We start from the raw sequence: 18,645 nt of genomic DNA on the forward strand, positions 1-18,645 counted from the left end.
GTCCTGAGGGGCTGAGCTTGCTCAGTCCCTTAGCTGGGCCCCTCTCCCCACCTCTGCCAGAGCTCCCTCCTGCCAGTTTTACATCCTTTCTCCCCTTCCTCATTCCATAGAACCTGCTCCTAACCTCATCAATAGTTCTTCCTTCTTACAAATTCTTCCATTCCCACCTTCTTTAGAGAAGGATAAGTACTAAATGATGGAGTCTTCACATTTCCCAGGTTTGGATACATTTCCAGCCCTTGCACAAAAAACCACCTTGGCACAAAGCCCAGGTGACCAGACCTGGTTGTGGCTCTGCCTTTGTCTAAAAACCCTCTGCTCCTTTTCCTGTCCTCCCCAGTCACTCAAAGAGCACTGGAAATGGTTCAGTAATTACATCACTTTTAGTACAGGAGAAGTAATCAGGAACATGCTGGTAAATGTTTAACAACTGACTGGGAAAATTGTACGCATGATATGCTTTTAAATTGAATCTAAATTATTAACATTTTCTCTATCCCTTTCTTAAATGTAGATAATCCATAAAACAATAGCCCAATATCTAATATGGAATATGTGCTCATTTCTGAGAGAGAAATGTTCATTCTGAGAATTTAGTCAATTTTCTCCAGCTTCCTCTGGTGAACTGGCCTGTCCTTTTACTATCTGTCCTGACTGATCTTGGGGATCAACTCTCTTTTACCTACATTTGTCCTAGATGTCCAGCCCAAAAGGACATTTCTCTTTGTTGCATTTCTACACTGATTAAATGTTTCGCTGTTCCTTGATTGAGTGGGAAGCCAACTTTTTGTATATTTGTATAGGTCTGAGTTAATTTCCAAAGGTCTAAGTTTTTAACTGAGTAAAGCAGCTGGGTAGATAGATAGATAGTGCAGTAGATAGAGGGGCAGGCCTGGAATCATTAGCTGCGTGGCCAGTAAATCACTTAATCTTGTTTGCTTCCCTTTCCTTGTCTGCAAAATGAGCTGGAGAATAAGGGAATGGCAAGCCACTCCAGTGTCTCTGCTGAGAAAACTCCAAGTGAGATCACAAAGAGTCGGACACAACTGTAAAAACAATGAACAAGGGGCAAAGTGAGTCAGATGGATAAATTACTATTAAAAACTTTCAGGATTTGAACCCTATGTCAAAAACCAGAACTAGCTGCAGCTCAGGCTACATGGATATGGTCGGATCTGCAGTCTCTTTGTCCTCCTTTTTCCTTCCTTTGGACATAAATCCAGTTTATCAATGTCCTTTTAAAAATGCAGTGCTCTGAACTGAACATAATATTCCAGGTGTAGTCTAATGAAGACAGAGAACAGGAGGTCTGTATCATCTATCAATCTGGACACTAGGCCTCTATTAACAATGCAACCTAAGCTTTAGGGGAAACTATGTTATACTGTTGACTCATTATGGAAATATGTTTTGCATAACTTCATTTGTATAATAGGTATCATCTTTTTTTGCCTTCTCAATGGGTGGGGAAGGGGGTGGAGGGAGTGAAGGAATTTAGAACTAAAAATAAAAATTTAAAAATTAAAAAAAATATACCATTGACTCATAATAAGTTTTGTTGTTCGGTCATGTCTGACTCTTCATAACCCTGCGGACCATTTTCTTGACAAAGACAGAAGTAGTTTTCTGTTTCTTTCTTCAGCTCATTTTACAAATGAGAAAAATGAGGCAAAGAGGGGTAAATAATTTGCTCAGGGTGAAATAGCTAGTAAATGTCTGAGGTCAGATTTGAACCCAGGAAGACAAATCTTCCTACTGCTAGGTCCAGTCCTCTATCCATGAGCCATCTAGCTTCCCCCAAATGGGAATGGGGATAATAATAGTACTTAACTTACCTGGGTGTAAGGATCAAGTGAGATAATTGTAACGGACTCTACTTCAGTGCCTGACACATACTAGGTGCTATATAAATATTAGTAATTATTATATTATTAATGGAACTTACCTCAGAGAGTTGTTTATGAGAATCAAATGAGATATTTGTAAAGGGTTTTGTAAACCTTAAAATATGATAGAAATGTTAGTTGTGTTTTATTATTATTACATCGTGACTGGGCCCAGTTCCTTTTCAAAAAATATTCTTGCTTTCACCACTTCTTTTGCATCAGACATCATTGGGCATATGCCAAGCCTACTTGTGCTCCATTGCATTTTGGGTCACTCACAACTAGTATTCTCCAGCAATTGTGGTATTTCAATATTTGAAACCAGATGGAAACATAAGGAAAACATTTGTGCTGAAAAGTTGAATTTTTGCATTTGGTGGGGAGAACTGCACTGTACAATTTTCCAAAGGAAATTCAGCTTCTTTCTTTTCCCTATTCAATTCTGCCCCAATTTATTGTTCATCTGCTTTGCCCTGTATTACATATATGTACTGACATACAAGTTTGGTAGAATGGCCAGTCAGCTGCCGGTCAGAATGTGAAGAACAGGTATTTTTCATCCACTTGATATTTCCTGTATACATTATTAGTCCAATCTCTTGTGAATAATTATAGATCTCATTAAGAGGGACTTGTAATCTTCTAGGGCTTGAAGTAATTCCATTTATATGCTGTGTAAGACATCGTCCCTGATAGTGGCCTGACCTTTGTCAGGTATATATTTCCCGGTTTTATGCCACATTAGATGAGGGAAACCTAGCTGGCGTAATGCATGGGTATTGGATTCTATCTACTTAGGAAGACTCTTGAGTTCAAACCTGGTCTCAGACACTTACTAGCTGTGTGACTGTGGACAAATCTACTTAACCTGTTTCCTCAGTTTCCTCTTCTGTAAAATGAACTGGAGAAGGAAATGGCAAACCAATGGAGCATCTTTGTCAAAAACAAAACAAAAACAAAAACAAAAACAAAACCAAAGCAAACAACTCAAGAAAAGATGGACATGACTGAAATAACTGAACAACAACAGGAAGATGAAGTTGGGAGAGAATTTGAACTAGATCAAGAATACACTGAGAAAATCTACAATCTTGACAGCACAAAGGGATGACTTTACAATATATGACTCAGGAGAAGTTATTAGAAGAATAGAAAAAAAATCAGGGACAATATAAATATTCCCTAAAAGACGATCAAAAACTCATCAATAATTCCTGTACCATATGTCTACTTTTTCACTTTGTATTTATATCACCTTCACTTTAAAATTTATCCTTCCCTTCCCCTTAAAACAATTTTTTTTTTAAGAAAGAGGAAAAAAAGTAGTTCAGCAAAATCATTGTATACAACTGAGTCTGGCATGTATGCAATATTCTACACCCATAGCCACCTCCCAAGCTACCATCTGAGAACTTATTTTAACTGATTATTCTTCCTACCCCAGTGCTATGCCTTTTTGCTTCCAGCTGTTGAAAGAGTATGGGTGGTTAGCAGCCTCTAAATTTTGGCACTCTGGGTCAGCGTCCCAGTGGCCTCACTCTAGTTACAGCTCAGATTACAATTATTTATCCACTTGCCTTACTCCTCCCTATTAGAGTCCCTAAGGGTGACGACATTTTCTTGTTCATCTGTTTCCCTGCAACATTCAGTTCAGGGTCCTACACAAACTTGGCTAGATGCCTGTTGAGTGAATTGATCAAATATAAGAATGACTCACATTTTTATGGCTCAGTTCTTTCCTCACAACATCCCTATAGAGCACATTATACAAATGTCATCATCCCCATCTCACAGATGAGAAAAACTGAACTTCTGAGTGACTACCCAGATCACATAGCAAAAGCCGAGACTCACACTTAAGATCTCTAACCCTAAATCCAATGTTCTTCCCATCATTCCACAGAAATGAAACATCAAAAATGATTTAGACCTAGAAATTACCTTAGAGATTATTTACTCAAACACCTTCATATTATGGGGAGAAACTGAATTTGAGACAGTTAAAGTGACTTGCCCAAAGTCACACAGAGAATTAGTAGCAAAGAGATGACACGAATCTAACTGCTGCCCTCTGGATTCCAGGAATAGAGCAGAAGACGAGGCAATATGCTTGTCCACAAACACTCCTTTTTGTCCATAGTACTAGGCAGGCGCTAGGGAAGATAAAGAGATGGAGCGGAGATAGATCACAAGCTCCCTGCCCTCTTGGACCTTAGAGACTGGCACAGACGCCTATAACGCTAACACACATTATCTCAGGATGAATTCATTAGAGAAGTGATGACTGATGCCATGGCAGTTCTGATGGGGAAGATTTGCAATGAGGGGGATGAGGAAAGGCTTAGGGAGGAGGTGGCCCTGGAGGATGGGCTTTCAGGGTGTGGGAGGAAGCAAAGTGGAGGAGGGGAGACATTTCAAGACTAGGGAGTAGTAGGAACAGTCTTGGAGGTGGGAGTAGAGAAGGCACATTCTGGGGGCAAAGAGTTGGTTACAGCCTTGAAGTCAGGCTCAAATAGAAATGGGGGCTACTAAACCATACGGAAGGATCCCTGTGGGCTGCATATTGATTTAGTTTTCAAATATAATATTATCTCAGTTTTATTCCATTTTTATTTATTTTGTTAAATATTTTCCAGTTACGTTTTAATCTGGATTCAGGCACACTCTGGAGAGTGTGGGTGGTAAGCAGTCCTTGGGCCATATGTTTGACACCTCTAGACTAGAGTATAGGGCAGTGTGCCAGGGAGCAGCAGGAAATAAAGCTGGATATCAGATAGTGGAGGGACTTCTGGGAATTCTATTTGGTAGGCACTAGGGAGCCATTGAAGATTTTTGAGCAAAGGAATGATGAGTCCAGATTGTTGATAGATTAGAAAGTCAGAGCAGGAAGTGACCCTTAGAGATCATCCAGGTCCAACCCTTTTACTTTGTAAGTGAGGAAATAGTTTCAGAGACACTCCATGAATAATCCAAAATCACAGAGCAGTTCTGTATCCTGGGGAGGATTTGAATCCAGGTCCCCTACGTCCAAATACAATGCTTTTACTTTATACCTGGCTGCCATTCTGTGGCCAGTTTCATTAGTAAGGAAATGAAGGCCTGCTGGGGTAGATGGAGCCCTTGCTGATGTGAAACCCTAGCCCGTCCTGCTTGCCTTAAAGGGGCCTGAACAAGAAACAAGGATGGGGTCGAGCTGCCCCTCTCCCCAGCTCCTGAACACTTGTTCCTACAGGATGGGGATGGACAAAGAGCCGAGTGAGCTGGGGAGAGGGGCTTCTGCAGTGAGTTCCTGTTGGGGCTGGGGATGTCTAGCTATTATTCATTCCCTTGTTGGGACTAACCAAGGGCAACTGGACAGAAAAGTGGATAGAGTTAGGAAGCCTCAGGCGCTTATTAGCTGAGTGACCCTGGGCAAGTCATTTAACTCTGCTTGCCTCAGTTTCCTCATCTGTCAAATGAGTTGGAGACAGAAATGGCCAACCGCTCTTGTATCTTTGCCAAGAAAACCCTGAATGGAGTGACCAGAGCTAGGAATAAACAAAAACATGGACCACCTAATGCCGTCCTGCAGAGACCACAAGGAGGTGTTGTTCTTCTGTGTTTCTGTGCTGGAGTTGGTGGGGTTGTGATGGGGGAGGGGGATGCCAGTCTTTAACATCCAGGCTCTGGACTCGGCCCTGGCCCTGGAGTTAGAGCTTGTCTGGTCTCCTGCTGAGACCCTCCTTCTCAAAGGAGACCACGACATCAGACAGGTCAGTGAATTGGATTTTAATGAGGGAGAGCTGTCAAGGTCCCCTGCCTCACTTTCCCCTCCGGAGCCATCTGGGTCCAGTGGCAAGATATAGATCAGGACGACTGCAGACGGCCCCAATGGGCACAGGAGACTCATATCAGAAGACCTAATTTTCATGAAGGTTCTGACACCTTTGGGCTGTGTGACTATGGGCAAGTGACTTCCCCTCTCTGAGCCTCCCTTTCCTCATCTGTAAAATGGGGACAGGCAATAGTAATGTTTGGATGACTCATATAACTGTTGTGAAGAAAGTGGCAAAGAAATGGGAAGCAGTATTATTTAAGCTCCAACTACTGAAGATGGAAAATGAAGACTTCTTCCTTGCCTCAGGCTTTTTATTCATCCATAGAGTAAGCTCCTGTTTCCTCTTTCTTTTCAGTTTCTGGACTGGTCTGCTCCCTTCCTTCTCCTCTTTTCTTCCAATCTGTACTTTCATGGATCCTAACTCTGGAGCTGAGAGGACTCTCAGGGGTTCTGCTGCCCAACCCCCTCATTTGTGAGGATTCAGTGGCACAAAATAACGTGCCCAAAGACATACAAAATGTCAGAGAACTCAGCTTCTCAGACTCCACAGCCAGACTGCTTTACTGGATCAGGCTTCTCTGTACCTTTGTTTATATGCCCAGAACACCCTCCTTCCATGTATTCCTCTTTTTGATTTCTGCCCATCCATTAAAACCTAATTCAAAACTGCCACACTGATACATTGTTGGTGGAGTTGTGAATTGATCCAACCATTCTGGAAAGCAATCCGGAACTATGCCCAAAGGGCTATAAAACTGTGCATACCTTTGATCCAGCAATGCTACTACTGAGTCTGTATCCTAGAGAGATCATAAAAAGAAGGCAAAGGACCCACATGTGCAAAAATGTTTGTGGCAGCCCTTTTTGTAGTGGCCAGGAACTGGAAATAAAACGGATGCCCATCAGCTGGAAAATGGCTGAATAAATTGTGGTTTATGAATGTTATGGAATATGTAAGAAACGACTAGCAGGATGATTTCAGAACGGCCTGGAGAGACTTACATGAACTGAGGCTGAGTGAAATGAGTAGGACCAGGAGATCATTGTATATAATAACAAGAAGATTATGTGATGAGCAGTTCTGATGAATGTGACACTTGTCAACAATAAAGTGATTCAGGTCAGTTCCAAAAGACTTGTGATGGAGATAGTCAACATATATTCGTATTACTTGCTGTCTAGGGAAAGAGGTGGGGAGAAAGGAGGAGGAAAAAATTTGGAGCACAAGGATTTGTAAGGGTAAATGTTTTGAAAATAAAAAGCTTTATATATATATATATATATACCTAATTCAAATGCCTCTAAGAAGCATCCTCTGATTCCCTGAAGTAACATCCTTCCAGCTATAACTCTTCTGCAGAATTTCAACTTACATCTTCAACTGCCCATTAAAAAATTCCAACTGCATGACCCGTTGTTATTGTTCAGTCCTTTCAGTCATCATGACCTTAATTGGGGTTTTCTTGCCAAAGATACTGGAAGGCTTTGCTCTTTTTTTCTCCAGCTCATTTTATAGATGAGGAAACTGAGTCAAACGGCGTTAAGTGACTTGTATATCTAGGAAGTGCCTGAGGCCATGTTTGAACTCACCAAGATGAGTCTTCCTGGCTTTAGGCTTAGGGCTCCAACCATTGTGCCACCTAGATACCCAATAACCTGTAGACACCTTAAACTCAATAGATCCACAGCTGAACTCATTCTCTTTTCCTTTAAGCCCTCCTTTCTTTTTAAATGTTCTATTGAGAATTGAGTATTGACAGCAGCATCATCTTCCCAGTTATCCAGGTGCATAACCTAAGTGCTGCCATGGACTCTTCCTTCCTTCTTGCCCCACATAAGGATTTTTGGTTTTACTTTCCAGACACCTCTGAAATATACCTACTCTAGTCCATCTTCTATCAGTTGTCAAAGACATTTTCTTAATGACTGACTGCGTTGTTCTCCCCTATGAAATAAAGTCCAGAGGTTCTCTATCACTTCTAGGATCATAGATGAAATCTTGCTTGGAATCCAAAGACTCTCCCAATCTGCTCTGTCTCCTTCCTTTTTAACCTTCTTATGCTTTATATGCCCTCAAGGGCTCTGCAGTCTAGAAACATTGGTTTCTTGCTGTTTTTTGAGTAAGAGATTCTTCATTTCCTGATTCTGGGCACTGGATATCTCTCCCCCCATCCCCTTGTGTCTAGATTTTCTCCCTCCTCATCTCTGATGAAGTTGGGAACCAAATGTTGAGGTTGGGAGAGCAATTCCTAGTTTGAAATACAAGGTGTATGTGAAAAATTCACAATAGTCTTCTCTTTGTGGAAAGGTCTCTTTATTTGCAAGAAGAGGTTAAGGACAAAACGAGGAGGTGAAATAGAACCAGGGGAGATGTGGGAGAGCATATAGTTAGCAAAGACAGGGATTTTTTAACAATTAACAAGGAAGAGACAAATTCTCTATTGGAACTCACAATTAACCAGGAGAAAGGGAATAAAGGGAATACACCATGAGATGGGAGTATGCCATAGACTGGCCAAATCCATAGAAGAGTTTAGCAGAGTAATCTCAAAAGGGGTTAGCAAGAGAAGATTATACCACTGATTGGCAGGCTAACCCAAAAAGGAATTTAGTACCCTAAAAGAGTTAGCTATAACAAGGAGAAAGATACCATGAGGCATGAGGGAAGGGGTGAGGAGAAAAACACCAAGAAACAGAACATAGTGGAGAGCTAACCCCAAAAGAGATTCAGTTACCTTCTTTCAAAGTCAGCTAAAATCTCACCTTCTATTGGAAGTCTTCTCTAATCCTGCTTAATTCTAGTGCCTTCCCTCTGATATTTTTGTTCTGATCAGAAATTCTAAGGATCTTCCCCTCCCAGACTGATTCTTTTGTGAAAGTGAACTAAGTTGCTTTTTGCCTTAATGTTTACCTATTCTTTGTTTTTTTAATTAAAGCTTTTTATCTTTTAAAACATAAGAATGGATAATTCTTTAACATTAACTGTTGCAAAACTTTGTATTCCAATATCTCCTCCTTCTCCCACCCCCTCTCCTAGATGGCAAATAGTCCAATATAGGTTAAACATGGTAGGAATATATGTTAAATCCAATATATGAATATATATTTTTACAAAGAAAAATCGAATCAAGCTGGAAAAAATGAGAAAAAAATAAAATGCAAGCAAATAACAACAGAAAGAGTGAAAATGTTAAGTTGTGAACCACATCAGTTCCCACACCTCTCTCTGGGTGTAGATGGCTCTCTTCATCACGGGATCATTTTACCTACTCTTTAAATACCAAACAGGCATTGCCTCAGACAAACTCAGACCTAGGAAAGAGCTTAGCTTAAAAAGGCCAGGGTCTCCCATTGCATTTAGGGCCATCATTGGTCTTGACTTCTGTCTTGCCACAGAATTCCTATGATTTTGGAGAAATGGGACTGCATTAGCTCTGCCTCACTTAAATCCAATTCACTTGCAAGTGAAGACATCACCCTAGTGAAGTCCTATGACTCTTCTAGTAGGAAGGACAAACAACAATTTATTCTGCACATGGCTTGTTTGCATGTTGCCTTCCTCCCTTAGACAGTGACCTCCTCGAGGACAGGGACTGTCCTTTGCCTATCTTTGTAACTCCAGAATTTAGCACAGGCTGGCAGTAAGCAAGCACTTAAGAAACGTTTCCTGACTGACTGACTCCTCCTTGATTAGCACCTTGCATTTCTCCAACACACTATCAAGTACTATTTTGTATTTTAGTCTACACTTGATGCTTGTACTTCCACACCACCCACTTACTTCTCAGCCCCTTGCAATGAGGCTGCCCAGCCTATCACTTGACTGACACAGTGCTCTCCAAGGTTCCAGCAATTTTTTAATTGAGAAATCCAATGGCTTTTCCCCAGTCTTTATCCTCCCTGACATCTCAGCAGTTCTTAGATGGTAATGACTATCCCTCTGGTTTGAAAGGTTCCTTTCCTGGAATTCAGGAACAATATTCTCTTCTAGATTATCTTCTACCTGTCTTACTACAGCTTCTCAGTCTATTTTACTGGCCTATATCTCCTCCAAGTACACTTCTCCTGGGGGGAAATCCTGGGTCCCCTTCTCTTTTCACTGTGTATGATTCAATCCAATGAGCAATTCCTAATTGTCTGTTATATGACTGGCACTGTGCTAAGTACTGGGGATGCAAAAGCAAATTAAACAGTCCCTGCCCTCAAGGAGCTTATACTCTATCAGGAGAAATGATGTGAATATGTAGTGTGTGCATAATATGGATTATATATATGAACACACATATGTATATGTACATAGATCTATATATAAATTAGTAAGTATACATTAGGGCAGGTGGGTGACACAGCAGATAGAGCCTTAGCCCTGGAAACAGGAAGATGAGTTCAAATCCAACCTCAGATACTTCTTAGCCATGTGATACAAAGCAAATCACTTAACCATTGTTTACTTCAGTTTCCTCTGATGTAAAATAGCAATAATAACATAGTCTAGCATATAGTAGGTGCTACATAAAGGCTAGCTATTATTATTAAGTAGGAAAGTATTATTAAGTAGGAGTAAGTCAGGAAAGGTTTCATGTCAGTGCTGAGTGCATCTTGAAGGAAGCAGAGATTCTACAAGGCAAAGATGAGGAGAGGAGAGCAGAGGGAACACTGAGCAAAGGTCCTAAGGTGGGATATGGAGGGTCCTCTAGTAACATTCTCAAGACCCAAAGCTTTGTTTTGCAGCCTCTTTGAGGGTTTGCAATTGTGCATTCCAATAGTTTTACATTTTGAGTCACGTCGTTCAGTCCCTTCAGTCATGTCTAACCCTTTGTGATCCCATTGTCATAGATACTGAAGAGGTTTGCCACTTCCTTCTCCATCTCATTTTACAGATGGGGAAACCGAGGCAAGCAGGATGAAGTGATTTGCCCAGGGTCACACAACTGCTAAGGCCTGAGGCTGGATTTGAACTTAGGGAAGGGAAGCTTTCCAGGCCTGGCACTTTATCCACTGCACCATCAAGCTTCACATCAGCCTAGGCCATATGGATTTTATGATTTTCTCTATCCTCCATAACCATTTGTTAAAGCCAGATGCTGAAATTCTAAGTCTTTTGTTCCTTTTCCTATGATGATACCATTCCCTTTAAGACAAGCTAGTAGCTTGAGTCTGGATTCCTGCTGGTGGGGGGATGCAGGAGCATTTTTTGGGCATCATCTGTTGAGTTTGAGTCAAGGTCCTGGGTCTTAGGGCCTCAGGGTCATAGTAGACTATGAGTTCCTGAGAGAAGAGAAGCTCCCTTGGTGATCTCATCAGTTTCTGAGTTCAAATATCATCTCTCTAGAGCTGACTCTCAGGTCTATACAGCCTGTTCTGTTCTCTTATACTCCAGTCTAGCAACGATGGCGGGCTGGGCATCTCCCCTAGTTGTGTCACAGCCATGTAAAACACATGGCCAAAATGGAGCTTATCTTTCTTCCCCCCTCCCCCCCATTCATCCCACGCCATACTTGCTTTTCCTCCAGATTTCTCCATTTCTGCAAAGGGTCATTGTCTGTCCTTCCTTTCTCAAATGATATCAGGGAGGTGATGCTATGAACATGCAAGTGAATTGGATTTAAGGGAGGGAGGGCTGTGCAAGGTCACCAGCTCCACCATCTCCCCCAGAGCCCTTTGGGTCCAGGGACCACCTACAGATCAGGACTATTAGAAATGGCCCTTCTCTGAAGAGGGCATCCTCCTCCTCTCAGTGCCCCAGGCCTCCAACCTTGGAGTCATCCTTTGTCTCACTCCTACCAATCTAAACAGTGGCCAAATCTTATCCTGTCTAACATTACAATGTAACCTGTAGCTGCCTCCTCTCCACTCACACATTCATTACTTTAATTCAAATCTTTGTCCCCTCTCACCTCCCTATTCCAATGCTTTCTTCACTGGTCTTCCTGTTTCTGGTTTCTCCTGTCTAACCTAATACACAGCTGCCAATCTTCTCCGGGCTCAGGTCTGACTACTAAGTGCCCCACTTCAAAAGCTTAGATGGCTTCTTAGTATCTCTACGCTAAGAGAATTTCCTCAGCCTGGAACTCAAGGACCTCCATGATTCAGCTTTGTTTCTTACGAATGCTTTTTACAACCTCTACATTCCCACAACATGAGGCTCCATCTAGCTGCTTCCATGTTTTTGTACAGTCGCCTCCCGTGCCTAAAACTCATTCTCCTTGCTCTCTCCCAGAATTCTTGTCTTTCTTTAAGATTCAGCTGAAAGAAGGACCATTGCCTTCATTAATATTTCTCCGAGTCCACCCCACCCTAATTGTCAGTTTTCTCCTCCTCTTCAATTTTCTTATTTTATATTCATCTCTAACTCATCTAACCCATGATATCCAGCCAGCCCCAGCCCATACCAAATGGCCAGCTCTCCTCCTCCTCCACTGTACTTTCCACCTCTTATTCTGTAAAACTAATTAACCCTACCACCATTGCTTCTGCAAAGGATCTGGCAATCCACTGCCACATGGCTCCATTCCTCATCCTTCTGACTCAGACAAAAACATGCTTCCGTGAACATCACTTCTGTAATATGAGCCTTCTCTTCATATTAGAATGTAAACTCCTTGAAAACAGGGGCTATCTCTCTTTTATCCATTAGCTTGATTCCTGGTGCACAAAAGGAGCTTAATATTCAGTTTTAAAATGTATACTGTATTCCCACCTCCCCCCCACACACATAAAAAAGCTTTTCTGAAGGCTGAGACTATTTCATATTTTCTCGGTACCTCCAAGGCCTTTCTTGACTAGAATAGGTGCTTAATAGATGATTATGGTTGACTTGAATCTCACGGTTATTGATGTATTTATCTTGTTCTCTAGTAGACTAAGAGTTCCCAGAGAGAAGGGAAGATATCTTATCTAAACTTTGTATCTCATCCTGTTTTACAACAATGCTCATAAGCTTACTGTCTGTTTGCTGTTGAAAGCTGAAGTGAAGCTTGAGCCCCACCTCCCTTTATGTTTCTCAAGGCCTCAGAAGAGCAGAGATAAGCTCCCAGAGACTGGCTAAGTCTGGTCTTTGCTTCAGAATGAGGCTGGGGGCTGAGCCCACTGAAGGTGCTGTTGACATTCTTGCCTCCTGAGAGGAGAGAAGGCCTGTTATTTAGTCATTTCAGTTACATCTGACTCCTCATGACCCTATTTGGGATTTTTTGGTTAAAGATCCTAGTATGGTGGTTTGCCATTTCCTTCTTCAGCTTGCTGAGGGATGAGACATCCTAACAACATTTGGGGGTCCCCAGGTCGGTGTTGCAGGTTTTGCTAAAGAATTCACAGTTCCAATCTCCAAGTTGGTGGAAAAGAGTTTATTTTGACACTGAGAATTCTCCTGATTGGAATAGCAATCAAGCATTGAGAGACAGAGTTCAATTTTATCTAGTCTACCATGTATACACATATTGTATTTAATTTATACTTTAACATATGTAACATGTATTGGTCAACCTGCCATCTGGGGGAGGGGTGGGGGGAAGGAGGGGAAAAATTGGAACAAAAGGCTTAGCTATTGTCACTGTTGTAAAATTATCCATGCATGTATCTGGTAAATAAAAAGCTATAATTAAAAAAATTTGTTATCTAGTCATCTATAGCCTGGGGCTAGGGGATCGTCTCCAGATGAATTAAGGGTGGGCTAGGGAGTGGAGATCAGGAGATCAGGAGAGTTCTCCTAGCCAGATTCCAAAGGAGAAGACTCAGGGTTTCCTGTTTCAGACCTCCCACAGAGATCAGAAGACCAAAGAGTCCTATTACATCAAGCTCATTTTACAGATGAGGAAACTGAGGCAAACAAGGGTAAGTGACTTGTGGAAAGTCACTCGGTAAGGAAGTATCTGAACTGAGATTTATAATTCAGAAAGATGAATCTTCCTGATTCCAGGCTTGGTATTCTATCTACCCTGTCACCTATCTGCCCTTGAAGAGAAGGTCCCTCAGACTAAGTGAGGGCTAATGTGTTCTTGGAGGATTCAAGTACACTCTTCTAGAGACCCTCACTTTCTAGGCAGAGTCTGGGAGATGGCCTGTGAAGGAGAAGGGTGGCATTCTACCAAGTGGAGCTAAAGAAAATCCTCTAACACAACCTTTACAAACAAAATGTGTGGGAGGAAGCACAGACAATTAGGAGAGGTAGAGACTGGAAAGGATTTCAGGTCAATGCTTTCTCTGTTTAAAGGTGACAAAGTTTACTTAAAGTCACTTTACTTTTGCGAATAATAAAACTTTCTTTCTGAAAACAAACCCTTTCTCCTTGTACTTTTCCCTCCCCAATCCCAGATTTACAAAACACTTTCCTCACAACCACCATAGGAAGAGGACAATATTATTAATCACATTTTTCAAATGAGGAAACAGGCTTAGTGATGGGAAATGACTTAGAAATGATACTTTAGGAAGGAATAAGTCTGTGATCGACACAACAAAACTTTGTGGCAATGGGAACTGCTGAACATATTGAAAAAAGTTAAGAAAAGTCAAATGGTTGCTCATTCTTCGAGCTATTTATCCTTTCTCCATCACAAGAATTCCAAGGTATCAATTGCCAGTTCTCAGAGAAGGTAAGTCAGAGTCTAGAAACTCAACTTCCTTTCCCGAAGAAACAGATACTTTTAAGGCAGAAAAGTTTTCCATCCTGAGAAAAACTGTGCTGTACAAGGTACAGGAAGAAGCCAGCATGGTATAGTGGGAAAAGTCCTGAACCCTGTTCAATATCTGGACAAAGCAAAAAAAAAAAAAAAAAGTTTTCTTATAAGAGAATTTTAATATTACCACTAGTTCATTAAGTCAATTAGTCACATCAACTTTATTTTTTTGTGATAATTTAATGGTTGCTTTATTTTAGTAATGATTCTTTTTTATCATTATTAAAGCATTTTATTTTCAAAACATAACCATGAATAATTTTTCAACATTAACCCTTGCAAAAGCTTGTGTTACAACCCCCCGCCCCTTCCCCCCTTTGCCTAGATGACAAATAATCCAAAAATATCTTAAACATGGGAGAAATATAATCACATCAACTTTAAATCAAGCTGAGACTCCAGTTACAGCTCTGGTACTATCTGGTTAGTTTCTGTTCTGTTTACAAAATTCCAGTTTAAGATATCAGCTAAATCCCCTAATATTTGCTGATCAGTTTATTTTACCTTATATAGATTTTCTTTTTCTGCTATAGGTTCTTTGATGTGTAAATCTTTCCTTAACTAAAGCAAATTAATAGACAGTTTTCAAAAGAAGCAATACAACTATCAATAACCAAGTAAAATAATGCGCCAAATCAATAATAAAAGAAATTACAACACTAGGAGAGATGAAAATGGTCAATTTTAGGCATAACACAACTTGACTCTTACTTCCTCCATATTTTTAGAGATTAAGAAGGGAAAGTTTTTGAAGAAAGAGGGTATGTTTATGGCTGTTGATAGAGCTGTAAAGTGGTCTAAGTATTCTGGAATTATCCTAGAAAAGTCATTAAATTGTATATACCCTTTGATCCAGGGTAGATACCACTAGCCACAGACACACACATATATATCTATATCTATCTATCTATATATGTAAATTAAGAGTCTGTGTGTGTGTGTGTGTGTGTGTGTGTGTGTGTGTGTGTGAGGAGGGGAGGTAGATGGCTGAACACATTGTATATATAAGTGTAATGGGATAGTGAGCCATAAGAAACAAGGAATGTGAAAAATTCAGAAAAAATTTGAGGTGACTTATTTTGAACTGATACAAAGTAACATAAGAACTAAAACAATTTCCCCAATCATTGCAGCACTGTGAAAGAAGACAACATTGAAAGATGTTCAATTTAGTAAGATGATCAATTTAGTAGCCAAACTTAATTTTAGAGAACTGACAGTGAAGTATTTCCCCTTCTCAGCAAAGAGGAGGCAGGCTCTTGATTCTAAAGGAGACCTACACTATCAGTCATGGCCAATGTGTTTACTTTGGTAGATGGAATGGGAGGGGAGGATGGGAGCAGTCACTGGGAAATAGAGATTTTTTTTTTTTTTTAAGAGTACCAATTATATAACCAAAATATTGAATCTGACACTGTAAACATATTAGAATAAAATCAGATCTGGAATTTTTCACATGTATGACTAGGAAAAAAAAATAAAATGAAGGACAGAGTGGAATACAAAAGGTAAAATAAAACATTTTAATTATGTGAAATTGAAAGCTTTCACAGCAGCAGAATCAACACAAGGAGGGAAAAAAATTGAAGCTATCAATTGGGGAAAACAAGCAAAAACAAGAATTTTGTACCTATTTTTGATTTTGTTTTTATGTATGTTCACATGAGTATATGTGTGTGTGTTTGCATGTAGGTGTGTATATCTATCTATATGAAACAGTTATATAAGGCTACAAATTATTCCTTAATGAATGTGTTCAGAGGATTTGAGCAAATAGTTCTCAAAAGAATTGCAACCCTAGTAAAGATCACCCCAAATCACTAATAGAGAAATAGAAATCACAACAATTCTGAAGTTTCTCTAAACATCCAGCTAATTGGTAAGGAGGACAAAAAATGGGGAGAGTTAAGTGTTGGTGGAATTGAAGAAAGAAAGTAGGAAATAAGCATTTATTAAACACCTATTATGTACCAAGCACTGTGCTAAGCACATCATTTGATCTTCACAATCACCCTGGGAGGGAAATGCTATTATCAGCCCCATCTTTAGGCAGGAATCCAGAAGTTAAATGACTTATCTGAACATCGTAGCTACTAAGTGTCTGAAGATAAATTTAAACTCAGGGCTTCTTGACTCCAGTCTTATCTCTTTACCTACTGTACCTCCTAGCTAGCTCTAGAAAGAGTAGTTTCTTACCTGCTGTGGTGCCGTGAATTGGGCAGATCATTTTGTTTATTTGATATTGTATTTTCCCCAGTTACATGTAAAACAATTATCTTTTTTTTTTTTTAATATACTTTGAGCTTCAGATTCTTTTCTTTTCTTCCCTCCATTGAGAAGGCAATGTGAAACATTTCCATGAAAGTCATGTTGCAGGAAAAAAACACATAAGTTCCCTTTGCCTCCCAAAAAAACCCTCAAGAAAAATTAGGTAAAAAAAAAAAAAAAAAAAAAAAATATATATATATATATATATATACATATATATATATATATATATGCTTCAAGCAGATTCAGACACAATTAGCTCCTTTTCTGAGTATGTAAAGCATTTGTTATCATAAGTCCTTCAGAGAACTCCTAGATCACTGCATTGCTAAGAAAAGCAGTCATTCACAGCTGATCATCCCACAATATTGCTATTACTTTTTACACAGTACATTTCACTTTGCATGAGCCACTTGCATCTCCATGCTTTCCAAGTTTTTCTGAGAGCATCCTGCTCATTATTTTCCACAGAACAATAGTATTTCATCATAATCACACACCATAGTTTATTCAATCATTTCCCAATTGATGTGCATCTCTTCAATTTCCATCTTGTAGGCAGACCATTATGGAAAGTAATTTGCAATAATGCAATCCATAATCTTTGATTCAGGGACCTCAGCATATACTCCAAAGAAGTCAAAGGCAAAAAGGTCCTATATATCCCAAAATATTTGTAGTAGCATTTTTTTTTTAATTAGCAAAAACTAAAAACAAAAATTGGGAAATGGTAAACAAGTTGCGGTATATGAATGTAACAGAATATTACTGAATGAATGAAAATAAATCCTTTAGTAAGAACCTACTATGTACTAAGTACTGTGATAAACTGGGGATACAAATTTAAAAGTCAGTCTCTGGTCTCAAGAAGCTTACATTTTAACAGGATGATGAGTATGAAGCCTAAAAATGGCTGATAGTTGTTTTTCAGTCTTGTCTCAATTGAGTCAATTGAGGTTTTCTTGGCAAAAATATTGAAGTGGTTTTGTCATTTCTTTCTCCAGTTCAATTTACATGTAGGGAACTTGAGGCAAATAGGATTAAATGACTTGCCTACGTCACCAGCTTGTATTTGAGGTTACATTTGAACTCAGGGCTTCCTGATTCCATGGCCAGTGCTCTATCCACCTTACCACCTAGTTGCTCGGAAATTTTATTGTTAGGAGCTTAGAGGGGGGCAGCTAGGTGGCGCATGGATAGAGCACCAGCCCTGAAGTCAGGAGGACCCGAGTTCAAATGTGATCTCAGACACTTAACACTTCCTAGCTGTGTGACCCTGGGCAAGTCATTTAACCCCCAGCCTCAGGAAAAACAAAAACAAAAACACATGAATTTATGCAAAGTAAAATAAGCAGAATCAGTAAAACCAAGGTCTACAGTAATGTACATGGAAAGAATCCCCTTCCCCCCCCCAAAAAAAAAACACCCTGATTGCTGTATAATTAATTTTACTATTCAAAAAATTATATCCTGCAAAACATCTCCTTTCCCTCTTTGCAGAGATAGGGATTATAGGTGTGGAACCCTACATATACTTTCAGACTTGCTGAATTGTTTTTTTTTTTTTTTTTCTTAAAAAAAGTCTTTGTTATGAAGGATGGCTTCCTGGGTGGGGGAGGGAGATATATTTGGAAATGAAGGTGATGTAAATGAATGGGGGATAGAAACAGAAGATGAGTTCATTTGCAGAGCACTGGAGGCATCATGCTGAAGAGAGTGTCTTGGATTAGGAGCTGGGAGGAGGGAGTGAGATTTTGAACCTTAGCTCTGCCACTAATAGATTTGTGATTTTGGCTAAGTGTCTCTTCTCATCTCCTCTTTAATCTCAGTTTCCTCAGTTGTAAAATGAAGGAACTGGACCAGATGACCTCTAAGGTCCCTTCTCGATCTGACACCCCATAATATCTGGGTTCCTCATTCAGTAACCTAGAGTGGGTCTATTTGTGGAAACCAAGTCCATCTGTGGAGCCAGAAGCTACTTAGAATTAAGAGAAAAGAT

The sequence above is a fragment of the Sminthopsis crassicaudata genome, chromosome 2, assembly GCF_048593235.1.
Source record: "Sminthopsis crassicaudata isolate SCR6 chromosome 2, ASM4859323v1, whole genome shotgun sequence".
NCBI classification, from domain to species: Eukaryota; Metazoa; Chordata; class Mammalia; order Dasyuromorphia; family Dasyuridae; genus Sminthopsis; species Sminthopsis crassicaudata.